The sequence below is a fragment of the Amblyomma americanum genome, chromosome 7, assembly GCF_052857255.1.
Source record: "Amblyomma americanum isolate KBUSLIRL-KWMA chromosome 7, ASM5285725v1, whole genome shotgun sequence".
NCBI classification, from domain to species: Eukaryota; Metazoa; Arthropoda; class Arachnida; order Ixodida; family Ixodidae; genus Amblyomma; species Amblyomma americanum.
The window spans coordinates 13,819,659-13,837,714 of record NC_135503.1 but is presented as its reverse complement, the minus strand read 5'-3'; the positions used below and the strand labels follow the sequence as shown (position 1 = coordinate 13,837,714).

At 44.9% G+C, this 18,056-nt stretch overlaps 1 protein-coding gene across 1 annotated transcript in view; it reads right to left on the bottom strand.

Moving 5' to 3' along the window:
* Positions 1–18,056, bottom strand: part of LOC144098521 (plexin-B-like) — a 192,377-nt gene that overhangs the window by 153,801 nt on the left and 20,520 nt on the right. Inside the window, exon 2 of the mRNA XM_077631226.1 lies at positions 5,210–5,264. The gene's annotated coding sequence lies outside the window, so the exon portion shown is untranslated. The remainder of the gene's footprint in view (positions 1–5,209; positions 5,265–18,056) is intronic.

Genomic DNA, 18,056 nt, shown 5'->3' with positions numbered 1-18,056 from the left:
GTCACTTGTTTTACACAGATCAACTACAAAAGGTGTACAGTTTCTTTTTGTGCGAGGGAAAAAAAGTTGGAGGGGACGCTTAACCTCCGCCTTAAGGGTATGATGCGATAGCGTTAATGAGTTAACATCATCATCATCATCATCATCATCATCAGCCTGACTACGCCCACTGCAGTGCAAAGGCTTCTTCCTTGCCTCTCCAATTTTAACCCTGTCCCTTGTCAGCTGCGCCCACCGTTCTCGCAAACTTCTTGATCTCATCCGCACCCCTAACTTTCTGCCGCCCCCTGCTACCCTTGCCTTCTCTTGCCCTTAAGGACCAGCGATTATCTTGCCTTCGCATTACATGCGCAGCTCAAGCCCATTTCTTCCTCTTGATTTCGACAAGGCTGTCATTAACCCGCGTTTGTTCCCTGACCCACTCTGCCCGCTTCCGGTCTCTTAACGTTACACCTATCATTTTTTCTTTCCATATCTCACTGTGTTGTCCTTAACTTAAGCTGAGCCCTTTAAGTTGGCCTCCACGTTTCTGCCCCGTAGGTGAGTGCTGGTAAGATACAAGTGTTGTATACTTTTCTCTTGAGGGATAGCGGTAAACTGCCATTCATGATCTGAGAGAACCTACAATATGCGCTCCACCCCATTCTTCTCATTCTAGTTATTTCCCTCTCATGATTCGGATCAGCGGTCAATACCTGCCCTAAGTAGACATATCCATTTACCACTTCCAGCCCCTCGCTACCAATTGTGAACTGCTCTTCCCTTGCTAGAAGAACGATTCAAAACGCTCTGTAAAATCGCATTCTTCTGATCACATGGAAATTTGCCTGTTGCCTTACAGACGCGGCGTTCTCCTGCGGAAAAGCGCAATAACAAAAAAATAGTTGAAATACAGATGTCGCATTATTAGTGTTCGAGAATCTGTGTGAAGTTCTTGCTCGGAGCTAAAGCGCATCATTGACATTAACAAAAGTCATTTCACAGTTAATAATAAAGAAAAGAAAAGCTCGATAACGATAAGTCAGTGGAACGCCAAATATCAATTTAGGTTGGTGCTTATTCTATGAGGCGACGAATGTTTATTCTTTCAGTTTAAACTAAACCTTTACATCGTTGAAGCAGCGAAATGGTACGTTCCAATTAGGTTAAGTTTTAATGAAAATTATTGGGCTGTTGTACGGGCGCACTTCCTTTTCCATATCGTTAAGAGGCTAAATCTACATTATTTAGCGAATGGCTGTCTTTTAGTTTTGAGCTAGAGAGCGTGTGATGCTTTACTCGCATGAAAAGAAAATATTTCCAGTTATTTTGCGTAACCATCTCAGATGCGCGCTTATGTGAAATTCAGGCCCCGAAACCAAATCACATTGCTCGTCTCGAGTACACTTCTTCGGAAAGTGTAGACCAAGTTAAATACAGAGCAGTTAAATAACGCACTCATGGAGTCTATGCTGATGCACGGAGGCCCTGCACGTGGTTCCACCGAGTGCAGTTCGCAAGCCTGCACGGAAAGCTATCGCCATTTTCGTGCTCAATTTCCTCGGATCATTGTTCCTAACGCCTGATATCCACGTTCTCGAGACGGCACTAGCGAGTGCGAATTTCGTGGGCGTGGCACTTCGCGCGTTTTTGAGTTCGTCAGAGAGCCAGTGCTTCAAACCACAAGAGCAAAACTTCAAAGCTGGGGCCTAATTACTGCCACATTGAATTAAATAAAAGTGCCAAAAAGCGAAACTCCTCCTATGCGGACGAGGATGGAAATGAACATTCAAAGAAAAGAGTCCGATATCACGAACAGACCACTACTTATAGTCTGCTGCGCCATACGATAGTCTAATGGAAAAGGAATGCGTTCGGTAGAAGCCCTATACATGGTTAGTTTGCTGGTACTGGCTAAATCACAAAGCACTGACTAAAGGCGCACAGTACTGACTAAAGGCGCAAAACCTAATTTAAGAGGTAGAATCGGATGAATTATGACATTCGCTGCGGTATAGACTGAAGAAACGCCCATTGAAAGCCGACTGATTGCGCACTCTGTCTGCATTTGTTAGAAGCAGGAATCAGGCTACACTAGTGGGTGAACAAGTTCGAGTGCGCAACTTCGGTCTACTACATCAAGCGTTCTAACATGAATGTATATTCTCTCGTAGAATATATGAATATTTATGTTTTCCAGAAAGTGTTTTGTATCAAACCTCGAGTTGCCAATTTCACGTGCGGCCAATTCATTTATGCTTCCTTCTGAAACGCGTGCGATTTCTGTCTTTTCTGAATATCCAAACTGATTCATCCAAACTGATTCAGGACAGCGCCCGTCCTGTCATGTCTTCTGTGTATTCGTCCTAAAAGTTAGCGCTGCTTAAATTTTAACGAAAGAATATGATTCAGAGAGCCCATTTTTTCTCCAACAGAAGATCACTGGAGTCAATTGGCTCCTCCCACTGACATACCGCGTTGAGTACACTCGTTTTCCTCAGTTTGCTCACCTGACCATTCCGGTCACAGTAATATGTCCGATCATGGAAGAAAAGGAAATATGGGATCGCCTTGTCGTGAAAGGTTTCCGGAAAAAGGAAGCCGTCCCGCAAAGCGAGAGCAGATTAGCCCAAGGTTTTCGTTTTCTTCCGCACACCCGGTTCACAGCTAGCTCAGGGAAGCACAGGAATTGGCGTCACGCCGCCGAAGGGGCACGCATTGCGTTTCCCAGGAGACGCCGCCTCCAAAGCAGGCCGGCGGCGAAGCAAAGCGCGCCCCAATCCGGTACGTCCCTTATTCCCTCTCTCATTCCCTCGATGGCTGATCGCGTTATGCGCCTTCGCTTTCTTCCCATCTCGCGCACTCTATTTCGGTTCTTGCTCCCAGTTTCCCTATTTCGTTATCCCATTTCCCCGCTCTGCGTCTCTCTCTTCCTCCTACGCTTATCCTTTGTTACCATTACTTCTCACTCGCAGCCACGAGGGTAAACCTATGAACGAACGCACGAAGCGGGGAAGAAGGAAGAAAGCACAGGGCAGAAAGATCGATCCCACACTCGACCAGCACGTCAAGCATTCTTCGCGGTGCCGGAAACGTGGCGATGACTAACGCACCCCGAATCGTGAGCCTTGATTCAAACTCAACCTCCCTCGCGAGTTGCTCTCTTTCCCTGGCTGTTGTGTGCACAGCTCTGGGCTACGTGCCGATTGACCGGACCTCGGTGCGTTTGTTGCTGAAACCGTCGCGTTCATCTTCTCTTAATGTGTGCCTGTTTTTTCTTCTTTTTTTTTGCCCGAGAGGAGAAAACAGACGAAGCAGTGACGTGGCCACCAGAAAGCGCAGTAACCTATGTTTGACTGGATGTACCGCCTTACTGCAAAGCGTACGATGGGTGAAAGGTGGTAGGAGTAGGAGTACTTAATGTCAGATGTTGTCTGCGCTGTGGCAATGCAATTTTATTTTGACCGTCAACCAGTAAGATAGAAATATCAAAAAGGAAGCTTCTCTTCATTAAAATTATGGGAGTGAAACTGAGTTCCGTCATTGTTTTAACTTTGTTGAGAACATTTTCTTGACAACATTGAGAATGACCATGCCACAGGTAGAGCACCGGACGCGTAATTTTGAGGTCGTAGGTTCGAATCCCACCGAAAGCATGACGTTGATTTTCTTCTGCTTTGATTAAATGATGCAAACCACAAGTTAAAAAGAAAAAGACAACCCTGTGCTCCTTGGTTTCTGTGGCTGTTGGCTTCTTTCATATGACGCAGGTGGACGGTTACAGAGACTATACTTGTGGACTGCGCTTAAAAAACTGAATCGCACCAAGTTTTTGAGCTTTGCAGATTACTAAGTTAATGTAATTAAGAGTGTCCTTGGTTACTGCACTTACTAGCATTAGTTGCAGCTTGAATACTTTAAAATAATGTTGAAGCATCTTCCACCAGAAACGCATAAGTACATGCTCAGTTTGATAAAAAGTGGCAGTAAAGAGAATTAACAGTTGCTGCTAAATTGAAATATCAGTATCGATACATTGCAAATAATTATAATCAGCCTGTATACCAGAGCAGAGCTTGATTAAGCGGCGCGAAATGTCGCAATAGCGAAAGGCTTGAGTGACGCCCCTGCAGCATTTCGGTAAGTGCGCTTGGTAAAGTAATTACTTTCCTGGCCGAATTTCGCTTATCCCATTCACGTGCGACGCTGTTTTGATGAAAAGTACCGTTGAAATAGGAAAACCGCGAGAAGAGCACCATTTAAATACAGAAACGCGAAGTGTCACTTGCAATGCGCCACTCTGTTCGCATACTGACCAATTGACCTGCGTAATAGCGTCGTGTGCAGCCATTTGAGAAGCGCATGCCAGGCAAAATCTCTCAAGGTAGTTCGCGCTTCTTGGAAACGGCGAAGGGTGAACGGTGATAAGTTGGAATTATGGCGAATAGTATGGTGGCTCCATCTGTTGATAAACGTTGTAACAATAATCCGTGCGATTGACGGGAAAAGCGCATTTTGTTCTTTTGTTCTCTTACTCACGGAAAGATCCCACATTTCGTCAGATTCGCAGGAGAGATGACACCACAAAATGACGCAACATAACCGGTGATTCGTGAGGAAAGGGTGGGGGGTAACTGGGAAAAACACATCACCTTTTCCAACATAAAAAAAATGTTGGTAATGTTCCTGCATGGTTATATCTAAGTTTAGCGTACCTTCTTATTTGCATTGGTTTTCTCTCTAATGTGCCTTTAACATCATTGTTCACCTGCGATAGCATTGTGGCCTGCGTAAGTGCGATGGAATTAGTAAGATGTCAAAACTACCCTTTTAGTGCAGACTGCAGAATCGACCAGGCAGCGCCTCTCTTTGACAGAGGTGGGGAACACTTTACGTCAATATCGGCGACAAAATTAGAATACGAGAACGTTGCTTTCTATGTAAAGAAGGCAGCGACATATGGCGCAGTCGGACAGCTAACTAAATGGGAGGGGTATTAGGCTACGTGCCGCTGACGGTCGTCGAGGAAATGTATTTTTGCAGAGAGAATAAATAGAATCGAATTATTGACCACTGGTTATTTCAGTAAAAGCGACAGACGTCGGTGGAAAAATTGCGAAGCCGACTTATTGAATGAATCAATTCTGTATCGCCTCTGTGCATTTATGGCGTCACATCGGACTGTCAAACAGTTGTCCGTAAATGTTTCCTTTCTTCTAGGGGCCTGTACCTTTGTTCGCTGCGGAAAATGGCGCCCCCTGGAAGGCTGCGACGACTGTCAGGTGCTGTAAGAGAAAGAAAAACAAAGAATACGCATAAGTTCTCCTGTAAGCGTAGTTAGTAGAACCCAAATGTCTGTGCAGTTCGCTGCAAAAGCAATACTACTTTCGTCACGTTATGTACCATGCATTTATTCAGCAATTATTTTGCTTTACTGGTGAAGTCTTTCTTGAATTATTTGAATACTTCTACACTGAGCCAAAGGCAAGGCAGAACAAGCACAAACTCCGTGTCGAGTCACTTTTTTTTCGATTTACTGATTCAGATATACCTGGACAATCTACGGTGGAACTCTTAGTAGCCTACACTTTGAACACGACATAAGGAATAAAAAGAGGGTAAGCTGTTATCTGGCACACTTCCTTTACAGGGCATTATGGCATTGACTTCGATCACTAAGTATACGGAATGTTTAGTTTTGGCGATGGAGGTATACGCGTACTACCACTCCAAAGCATAGTAACTTGATGCAGTCAGCAATAGAAGGAGGCCTTCAAACGTGGCACGGTGGTCTAAAGGTAAGCAGCAGATACAGTAAATTGAAACCTCAGTTACATATTCGTATCTGCTAGAAATTGGGATGCTCTCAAAAGTTAATCTGTTTCTACTGCCAGCCGTAAGTTTTCTGTATTTTAGCGACAGAAATCTACTTCAGGGCTTGGGCAACACACCCTGTTTTTATTATATCTAGAGGACCGTTTACTTCCTTTTTACATTACTTATAGAGTAACTGGTGATTAAAGCATGTGGTCGTAAAAACTGCGGCAGTGAGGGAGTGGAATTGACTGGAGTGTACCATCAAGTATAGTTTAGTCCTAACTGCACTTAATTACGTTATTTTCTATGTTAGTTTTGGTCACGCCATAGTTTACAATGTTCCTGGTCCTCCGACAGCGGATGGATGCCATTAACCAGGTCGACTTCTTTCTTTTTTTTCAGTTAAGTTAAAACAAAACATAACAGGTCTAGGAAGACTCACGGGGGTTTTGTCGTAAAAATGGACAACTAAGCACCTCCTCCCAGCAATAATAATAGGGCTCTCGCCGGCAGTACACGAAATATTATGGCACTCATCGACAGGAGAATGACAGAATAATGCTTTAAAAAGAAAATGTGAAGCGTTAGCAGGAATCATAAGTGAGCACAAGATTATGAGCACCAACTAAGATTGCTTAATCTATGGGGAAGCTGGTGACATCCATCCGTTTCGGTAGCTTGTCAATAAAAAAAATTCAAAATGATGTAATGCACAGTCGAAAACACATAGCTTGGTTATTCGGAAAAAAAGAAAGCTTGGCGGAAATCTCGGCAGTACCAATCAGTGATCGCTAAATTCTGGGAAATGTTAGGCGTGTCGTTACAACTGACCGTGCGGTATGTATATACACCACTGCATGCAATATGCGCTCAAAACATAGGTTACCTTATGTACCTGTCTCGGCTGGTTATTTCCCAGTCCTTCGTGTTAAAATGTGAGCCTGCATTACCGTGCCATTGAACGTTTGCGCAGTGAAAGCGATCGCTTAGACGGATGCAACTGTATCATGCGCATCCCCTCGAATGTCAGCTGCATATTGCTGGAAGTAGAGCTTCATTGCTCACCGAATGTCAGTTATATTCATTCTTGTCGTTTTTTAATAATTATTATTCACCACGACAACTTGATCAAAATACCTGTCCTCACTGCAAGCCAGATGTCATGACGTGAGCCCGAAACTAAAACGTTTTTACTGAACACTCGATTACATTTGTAACAGATCACAACTTGTCTTAAATTTAGAAAAAAACTACGCGTTGAGTGCAGTTGCTCTATGCACTGCCATCTTTTCAACTACTGCAACAAGCATCTCTTTGTCACCGATGGATCTCTGCACCAAAACAGCACCAACTCGAAAAATAAACGGAAGAAGCAAAAAAAATTCATCTCGCTTAATGTCGAAGCAAACAGCAAGGTGGCCAAAGGAGCCCGAAGAAATTAAAGGGGGCGCCAACGAGAAGAAGGCGAGCGGCGACAAATGGGCAGACGTGGCGACGACCTAATTTGTCGGAATTCCGGTCCCCGCATTGGGAGACGCCCGCGCCCTCCGCTTAACGAGCCTGCTGGGTGTCATGGTTGGCCGATCCCTCGGCTTTCGGGCTAATTAAACGCCCCGAAAGGCGCTGCTTCCCAGAGACGGAGAGGACCTCCGATGCCGCCTTTGCCGACGACGAGGCTCTCAGAGCAAAAGGCGCCGGGGCGAACGCAGAGATGCCACTGCAGCGTCGACGTTCGTGGAAGCGCTAACGACTAGCGGGCACTTTGGCGACGTTAACTTCTGACGCTTCGGCGTGCCAGTAGCTGCATGAAGCAAGGGCGTTTTTATAAGTATCCGCTAACCTTCTAGTGTATCGTGTCTGGGATTTTATGACTCGAAGCTCCACCTTGGCTATGAGGGGGTCTGTGGTGGAGGCCTTTGCAGTAATTTCGGCCACCTGGGGTTTTCCATCTTATAGTACACCGCAGAGCATGAGGCAAAAATGTTTTTTTTGTTATTTTTCAGGAAAGGAAATGACAGTAATTGTCGCACATCTCGGTGGACGCCCGAACCGCATCGTAAGAGAATCGAGGGAGCTGGGAGTGAAAGAGAGAAAGAGGTGCCGTACTGGTGGTGGTGGTGGTGGTGGTGGTAGTAGTAGTAGTAGTAGTAGTAGTAGTAGTAGTAGTAGTAGTAATAGTAGTAGTAGTAGTAGTAGTAGTAGTAGTAGTAGTAGTAAACTTGAATGACAACGAAAATAGACTCTAGGAGTGGAGGGCTCCGGAATAATTTCGACCACCTGAAGATCTTTTGCGTGCACTGATATCGCACAGCACACGTGCGCCTTTCGCGTTTCGCCTCCATCGAAACGCAAAAGGCACCCGTGTGGTACCCTGCGCGGTGGCTCAGTGGCTAAGCCGCTCGGCTACCAAGCTGGAATTCCCGGGTTCGAACCCGGCTGCCGTGGTGACATTTCGATGGAGGCGACACTCAAAGGCGCCCGTGTACTGTGCGACGCCAGTTAAAGATCCCTAGTTGGTTGAAATTATTCCCGAGCCCTCTACAACGCACCTCTTTTCTTTCTAAAACTTTCAAAAAGCACTTTAAATAGCAATATTCTTTATTCGAAGACAAGGCTGCCGGTGGAGAACTGGTGTCCACAATAGTCATAAAGCTCATACGCTGATATCTACCTCCCTGTATGAGTTTAAACTCCATCACATGGGGCTTTGGCATAGCGCACTCTGTTCGAGTCTACAATCAACTACACTTTCTTGCCCCCAACTGCACTTATGTGGGTCCTCTAGAGCCAGGCCGGCGTCGTAGAAAATTGGTTTTTGAGCAAAGCAAAGGAAATTGGCGTTTTTATGGAGGCAAAACGCTAAGGCGTCCGTGTGCTGTGCGATGTCAGTGCACGTTAAAGATCCCCAGGTGGTCGAAATTGTTCCAGAGCCCTCCACTACCGCACCTCTTTCTTCCTTTCTTCTTTCAGTCCCTCCTTTATTCCTTCCCTTACGGCGTGGTTCAGGTGTCCAACGATATATGAGACAGATACTGCGCCATTTCCTTTCCCCCGAAACCAATTATTATTATCATTATTATTAAAGGAAATTGCGCAGTAATTGCCTAACGTCTCGGTGGACACCCTAACCGCGCCGTAATGGAAGGGGGGATGTGCGAGCGAAAGATTATTATTATTAATAATAATAATAATAATAATAATAATAATAATAATAATAATAATAATAATAATAATAATAATAATAATAATAATAATAATAATAATAATAATAATAATTGGTTTTGGGGAAGGAAATGGTGCAGTATCTGTCTGACATATCGGCGGACACCTGAAGCGCGCCGTAAGGGAAGGGATAAAGGAGGGAGTGAAAGAAGAAGGGAAGAAATAGGTGCCGTAGAAGAAAGAGAAATAGAGGTTTCGTAGTGGAGTGTAAAGACATCTGACAGAAGCTAGCCTGTTTCTCCATTTCGTACGCAGCAGGCAACGCTGCCAAAGCTGGCGCGCCTGTTCGCGCAGGCTAAGCCCGCACCCTAAATGTACGTAGTTCGCCATGCAACCAAAGTGAACTTTGCGACAAACTTCAAGTCATTTCCTGCACCTCCTGGACTTTGTTTCACCTCTTGCCACAGTTTCATATTGCGACTCATCGAGATTTCGAGAAGCAAGAATCACACGTAGCGATATGATGAGCGGTAAACACACAAAAAATAGTTCACACTCAGTGAACATTACAGCTAGAGGGCCTGAACAGTGAACGCCTCACAGCATCGACCGTGACTTTCAATGCTATCGCACTGTTTTACACCGGTCTTCGTTTTCGTCCAAGCACTCGCATAAGTTTGGAGCAGAGCGAATGATACGGGGCCTAGTAATAAGGTTTCGCGAACACACTGCTGCTGCAGCCTCCACAGCTTTGCCTGCTATGTACGCATCGGAGTAATGGGAAGTGGTAGCTTTGCCGAGTAGGGGCAGCAGGACAACGTTATTATTATTATATAGCCTCCCACAATGCAGCGTTCCTCTACTGCGATCCACTCACGCCTGGAGTCAACTGCTCCTGCTGTGTGACAGTTGAGGGCTGCAGATGGCGTGGGGGGCCCGTCTGCGCATGCGAATTCGACTCCTGTAATGAGCAGGCATGCGCAGATGACACCTCAAGGGTGCAGTCCGCGGCAAGGAATCTTGCATCGTGGTTTGCTAAAGCTCTCTGTTTTACTGGTCGGCGGCATATCGGGACCCGGTGTGCAGGGGATGCGGAGTGTGAATTAGCGGAATAGTACGGCGGCAGAGTAGCAAGGTTGCCCTCATGACCTCTGCGAACACAAGTTCCTAGCTGTGGCCCGAATGCCGAGTTCTCATTGCGCTGGCTTACATCTCACGTCTTCAGGAAAGTATGAACAACTTATATAATATATTCATGCAATACTGTTTGCGTGCATTGCACGGAATTCTCTCTATCTCCAGCTGCAAGCAAGTGTACGTTGACGACAAGGACGCAGTCCGTAATAAATTTACTAAAGTGTGAAATAACCCAACACAGCGCAGTTAAAAATAAAAAAGATGCACCTACTCAATGTCTTCGATCGTACAGAAAGAAGTATAAAATAGAACCAGCCCGAGGCGCTAGTGAGAATGCAGGGAATAAAGCAAAACATGTTTACCCAAGTTGCGAGCAGCAAAAAGAAAGAAAAGTCATCACACCGGTTTTTACATCCACGCATTCCGACCTGTTTAGGAAGGAGTGCAGGCCAGACCCGGGGGCATCTCGCTGACAGATAAACACCACAGCTTGGAGAGTCCAGAGCGGCATAGACGAGGTACGCGGCTTTCCCGAAGTGAGCTGACACAGCTCTTTTTTATTTCACGAAAACATTTTGTCGGCTGCAAATAAAGAAAGAAACGCGACCAGACGGATCGCATCGACGAGGTCTAGTCGGGAGCCGAGTCCCAGTTTTGTTTGTTCGCGAGACGCTGGTCACAGCAGCGCCAGGGGCGTTGTAAACAGAGCAACGCTGCAGCGATTCGCTTTCGAGGCCAGCGGGAATTCCGGAAAAGAAAGAGCGCAGACAAGGCGGGAGAAAAACAAGCGCACGGCGGAATTCAGCGCTTCATGTTTATTCATGCTTATTAACCTTTTACTCTGCGGTCATTCAACGCAGATATCCCGAACGGAAGGGAAAAAAACTTCGTTCGCACTCTTGATTAGTATCGTTGATAATGCTGTTATTATTGCGATTGTTTTTTCTTCTTTCTGAGTATCTATTTAATTTGAAAAGCAGCGTGAACAGAATAAAAAGTGAACCCGATACATGCAGCACAACGGCAGCAGAATTACAGGAAAACAAATGTACAAGACGAATTATACGCAGGCTACCGCACCACACGAGAAGAAAAAAAGATTGGAGGGGACACCTAAGCTCCGTATTAAGAGTATGACGCTATAGCTTTAACGTGTTAACGCCCATATATGCGGAATCGGCCATTATTGACTTCACATTTTCATAGATCCCACGCAGTCCTGATACCCCTCCTGGCGCGGTGGTGCAGTGGTTAAGCGATGCACCACTGCCCGTGCGATAGGAGGTGCTGAGAACTGTGGGGCTTGTACGTGCAAGGCTGCTGTTCCCGAGAAACCTTTCGCAACCACTCGTTAATTTCACTGCCACCAGCCACAGTGATCAGTTTGCTGACAATACTGTGGGCAGGTTGTGATGACGCCACAAGGTCACGTGACCTAGGTGGCCCACCTGGTTGTTTCTCCGGGGAATCTTCGTTCGCAACGTCGATGACGAAGCTGGATTTTGTGCGGAGCGGGAGCCTTAACGCTGTCGCGCTAATAAGTAGTTAAGCACACTTTGCGTTTATGGGCGAAGCGCAATTCTCGAGACATGTCCTAATAAAATTTGCATTAAATGTATCTTTAAAAGGCGCAGCATCATAAGAGCATGTGAACTGTTCGTGTAAACTGTCACGCTGACATTTACAGAGCCAAGAATACGCTAGTTTGTTTTCTGGGTGAAACGTCCCCAAGCGACTGAGGCTGTGAGGAATCACTTAGTGGAGGGTCTCAAATAATTTCCATTACCCGGGGTTTTTTGACGTGCACGGACAGCGCACAGCAGACGAGCCTTTAGCATTTCTCCGCCATCGAAATGCGACTTCTGCGGCCGGGTCGAACCCGCGTCTTACAGGTCACCAGCCGAGAGCAAGAACCCCTGAGCCACCCCGACAGCCCAAGAATATGCGTTTTATGTGCGTGAGTACTGACGCATGCCATAAAAGCTTGAAATTCTTTTCTTATGTTCTTATATATAATGGGATATTTTTTTACAATCACGGTCTTCTTTTTGGCATATTCAAGATGTAGGCTCAAGTTTAATGCCTGGTTCGTGCGACAGAATGAACAGAAACACGGCCATGTAAGAATTTGCAGTCCTACTTTGCGCGCTGTATTTCACACAGACTGCCCATTTCCCGTTTAAAGTGAAAACTGTGGGCGGCGTACGTCGAAAACTACCGACGAGACTGCGAGCGAGCGCACGATGGCCGACCCGCTTTCGGCCTTCACCTCGTGCGCAAGTCTGCAAGCCGCGACGGGTCAATACGACCAGGCGTCACACAAATAGCAACAGGCTACACGAGCTCGCTGTCTCGGCTATACACGCGCGCGTTTCGCGTGCGCTTTTCAAAACAACTTTGAGAGACCGGAACCTCTCCTTTGACCTTGAAATGTTCGCTCACTGGTTTGGTTACTGCCCACTCCCGGCGCAGTGCCTCCAAAGAGCGTTGCACAGGGGTTAAAACTTCAGTCAGTAAGCTCTTTACATAGAACTCTTTCAGCGCTGCAGACGAATGCGAAGGAAATTCAGTCTTAAGAGCTCTTCCTCTTTTATTAAATGATGAGTACATACGGAAGCGTGTTATCGCTGTGCGTGAACTTGAATGCATGCAAGACGAAGCACATGGTGGTCGTTCATTTGGTTTTCACTTTTATTTTGGTCAGCTTTTATCAGGCTCTCGGTGGGCAAACGTAAAAGTTAAACAAAATATGTACCTACTTTATATCGTGTAATCTTTTACCCCGCCGTCACTAGACTACTTGGACAAGAGATCTGTCCTTTTACCACTTAATCCATGATCCTTTAACAGTCAGTAAGTGTTTTTTTAAGTTTTTCGATTATTTTTTTCTGTGGATAACAGCATTACGTAATAACTACGATCAAAGCACTACGGTTGTGGGAAAATTTATCATGCATCACCAAAACGTTGTATTGCTCCTCAACCTACGAACTGCTTTTCATTTCCTAGAGGGCCATTCATTCTGTGTGCCTGATTTCTGTATGGCGTAGTTGAAACCTCTGTCGCATCAAACTTTTACGTTCGTTCTCTTCCGAAGTGAAAGAATTTAGCGACAAAGGCTTATTCTATCATCCGCCGCTTACAAACCTCAAGATGACTCCTGTTATAAGCTGTCCGACCCAGAAAAGCATTGCGATGGTGCAGTTCAGAAAGAGGTACGATGCACTATTACACTGATTTAAATTCTCGTTTTACCTGAAGGAGAAGCCCCTCTTGTTAGTTTGTAGCGGCTTGAAATCATCATCATCATCATCATCATCATCATCATCACCATCAGCCTAACTATGGCCACTGCAGGACAAAGGCCTCTCCCATGTCTTTCCAATTAACCCTCTCCTTAGCCAGCTGCGCCCACCATAAGCCTGCAAACTTCTTAATGTCATCCGCCCACCTAACCTTCTGCCGCCCCCTGCTAAGCTTGCTTTCTCTTATAGTCCACTCATTTACCCTTAAGGACCAGTTACGTTCTTTTTGACACGTTGAGCATGTCTGATACAGATCTTAGAATTTAGCAAAAAATACTGTATTACTCTATTGTGCTGACAGTACGGACTTGAACATTGAAAGATGAAGCAGTAACTAAATAACACTGCAATTTTTGTCAGTATATGACTCTCCACAAGGCACAAGAAAAAGCACTCGCAATTTATCTCTTGTAATGACGAAAACTTGCGTTTCTATCGATCGCAAATGATTGGATAAGTTTTGTCTCTCCAGACAGATTATTAAATTCTGTCAATTAGCGACAGATTTTTTAATTCCTATTGAGGCTACTGAGCAAAGCTACTCTTAAATTCATTTGAGATGTTCGTCTGCGTTGAAACAGACCGCAGAGACCAAATTTACTTCATGTAAACTAATCTCTTGTAAAGCTTTTGTTGAGCAAACCCATCCAAATTTTTCTTGGGGACGAAGTGAATCCTGCTTTGCTTTTAAACTCTCCAAATTTTTTTTTGTAAATGCACCGCCAGCAGTCTCCACCGGAAGACGGAGATACCTGATTAGGCCGTGGTTGTTCTTTTAACAACAAAACCACATGATCAATAACTGCGATAAATATGGTTGAATTCAATTGAGCAATAACTACAGCATAATTCACCTGATCTACACTTATTTTCCTCCTTATTATTTTCTTCCTTGGGTGAAAATTATATACCCCTATTTTCTGTTGCTCTAAAAGCGGCGATTGTGCAGCTGTGTTAGTCAGAATTTGGTAGAAGCTTCATACAGCAGCATAATTTTTGTACGCTCAAAGAACTGTATTCATAAAGTTCATAAAGACTTGCTTTTTGTGCTTGACCAGAAAAATAAAGCAACAAATCAGCAGGCAGTCACCTAAGAGCACAAGTTCGAAAACAATATAGGAGTGATATCAGTGTTGGACAATGCAAATTGCTATTTTCGGCTTACTGAAACTAGATCGCTTACATCCATACACAGGTGTATTATTTCTATTATTGGCTGTACTGTTTTACTGTTTGCCTTTTTTAGTTCTCATTAGCGGTCTGGGCGTTTAGGGCATGTGACCTTGATTCTCAGGCCTGAAGTCATACTCCGTGGAAAACCAGTTTTTCTGCTGCATCTTCTGTGCAAAGTTTTAAGTTGCGTTTAAAATTAAATACTGACTGTTTAGTAATTCATTCATTCATTCATTCATTCATTCATTCATTCATTCATTCATTCATTCATTCATTCATTTTATTCAGGCAGCCTGAAGGCACTTTTTGGGCTTGAATGTTTTCAAAATTTGTTTACGAATAACAATATTGTTTCAGTTCTTGTGTGCAAAATATAGAACGATGGCCTCAGAGCAGAGGCGCCAGCGACTGTGAGGAACTTGCTGGAAACAACAACCAGCAAAGACAGCGCATTAGGTGCACTGGGGTGTGGAGGAGAGCGAACTAGGCTTTAACTTGTTGCACAAGATATAAAAATTCTCTTTTCATGTTAGTAATCAATCGAGGTCTTTTATGCGTAATGACACCATGTTCATGCTTTTTCGCTGAATTCACATCTCGTTACCTCAAACAGCCTGTGAATAGAGCGTGTTGAGAAAAAGACATCACAGAGAATACTCAGGGTTTCCTTAAAGCAATTAGTGAGTGAAGTCCTGAAATTTACAGAACAATAACAATTTCATGACGAATTTCGAAACTTTAACAACTTTCGAGGTCTCTCCGCAGGTCGCCAGCCCCCAAAGAATCTTGTGTAAATTTTACGAGAGCTATTATTTTCTCAACTAGTCTGGATAACTGTTACGTTTACAAAATGCAAACAATGTACCTCACGTAGAACTACAAAGCGCGTGATCCTAAACAAACTCATATGCTCACAGCGTGCAGGCGCTACACACCCCCGCGCGCTTCTGACTAGCGCTGCTCCCAACCATACATAGAAACACGTCCACGAAACGACATGTGCCTGTGGAAGAAAATAAAACGAAAGAAGAGGAAAACAGCGGCAGATTGGGGAGGGTCGAATCTCATCTGCGCGCTCATTCAAAAGGTTGGCTTTGACCCGCCAACCGACTCGATGCGACGGGCATTTCGCTGGAGAAACCGGGTCACATCCAACGGCATTGTAAGAGGTAAATCCAGGAAAGAAGAGTACGCCGCGCCCCCCTTAAAAATAAGAGAAAAGCACGGTTTTATATAACGTTATTTAAAACTCGGTCCCCCATTCCAGCAAGGCGAGCTTTTCTTCTCGGAACCGGGTGCGCGGGCGGAGCTGATTTGAAAGGGACGACGATGTCACCGGCATCCGAGATCCAGCGCTCTTTTGTGCCCCGCTGCCTCGCAGCGACCCACGGTGCGGAAACTCGTCAAAAGACGTTCTTGTCGAAAAACAACTTTATTCTTGTGCGCCGCACTCGGCGAGTTGTTTTGCAAAATGGTTTCAGGAAGGAGTCGGGCTGATAAGAACGTATACTAAAACGGGAACGTCTTTGTTGCTGCCTGATCAAGGTTTTAACCTGGTCGCGAAGCCGGGATCGAGAGAGAGAAAGTTATTCGGACATCTTGATGAAAAATTGAACGTGAAAAAAAGCAAGAATTGCATAGAGTACAAAATTGAGAATGCGGAAAGAGTATCGATAAAAGAAGCTTATTTCTCTCGCCGCTGATTTCTTTGATTTGCGCTGACAGGTTCCCGTCGTGCAGAACCCACTCGCACAACAAAGCGCGCTTTAGAAAGCCTTTCTAGTCAAAATATACGTAGGTATCTTACTACTGAAACTGTAGATATCGCATGGCTGAAAGCTATTTTTGTCCGGTACCAATGTTAGTCCCAAACAGCGTCTTCCAACCAATCACAACTTGTCAGAATACGGCCACTGCAAAGTCAGAAACATATCGTGCGTACGATGACGCACCCAAATTCTTCTTAAGCTAAGACAAAATTAGTTTTAGCTTCCAAAAGATTTTCTTGAAAGATGCCCTCCAGCCTTCGGATCTTTTGTTGAAGTTGCCGCGGTGGCTCAGTAATTATGGCCCTTGGCTGCCGACCCAAACGACTCGAGTTCTGTCCTGGCCGCTGCGGCCGCCTTTCGATGGAGGCGAAATGCTAGAGATGTCCGAGCACGTTAAAGAACGCCAGACGGTCGAAATTATCCGGAGCCCTCCACTACGGCATCACTCATAGCCTGAGTCGCTTTGGGACGTTACACCCCATAAACCAAACCAAACCTTTTGTTGAAGGGAGTTCAAATGGACGTCCCACGCAACAAACGGTTTATAATTGGGGAATGCACGAGCTTTAGCTCATCGCGGAAGTCCTCGGGGTGGAGGCTAATCGAATGTCATGACTGAACCATGTAGTGACCTATAAATGTAGTCTAGCAGATGTCAACTAAGATTCTGACCAAATACAGGCAGGCTGTCAATAGTTTTGTAAATATCCCTCGTGCAGGACTGTATTTCACAACGATGCTTTCCTCAAATCGTAATCCTACCTCTGCCTCTTTCTCTCCGGCCAGCCCCATTTGTAACAATTTGGCTGGTAACGTTGTTTGCTATAGTTATCAAACCCGAACTTCGTATGGAATAGGAACCCATTTTAGAACAGCAAAAAGTAAAAGGCAAATAATTATCATTATTACCACTACTCATGTGTTATAATGAAACAGCTTCTTCAGTTCCCTTTTGTCATTATCATCGGACTTCCCGACTGGCAGATAGCAGTTATAACAGGGGCCATGACACCAATGCCTGATGAAGTGATAATAAGTGACAAGAACTCGAATAGAATAGGATTTAAGTAAACTACTTTTACAATCTCAACTTCGAGTTCTTTCATGCGTAAAATTTCTTTTTTTAGAGACTGAAAATCATCCGGCAATTTCTACTTCCTCCCTTTCGTATCCCCATAACTCGATGCGCGACAGCAAAGATTTATGTGAGCTCTCGAACATTAATGAGTTCTAGACAGTAGTAATGGAAGCGAATGCATCGCTTCTTGCTGCGTTGTCATGGCAACGTAATCATAAAAGCTGCTCAACATACATATCTTCGCTCAGGCGTCGACAGTGAGACTCATTTCGGTGCTGTTGAAGCGAAATGTTGAAGCCATTGAAAGCAGCCTTTATCGAGCCCGGTACTTCACGACAGAATCGCTCAAAAGCTTGATATGCTGAGTTTACACGCAAAACAATTAGAAGCGCAGCTGGGAAATTAGATATGGATAATACGACAGAAAGCCACAAGTTTCACAAGTTCTTTCGAGTGAAGACTCCAGAAGAGAGAAGGCAAATACTGGGATTTAGGTATGAAACAGGACGACAGGAGAAAACGACTACTCTTTTCCCCAAAACAGGAATAGCGAGCTCGCGAGAAACTCTGAAGGATAGAACCGGGCAGTTATTAACGTTCACTGGGAAGGTCTGCTCGATATCCATGAATTATTAA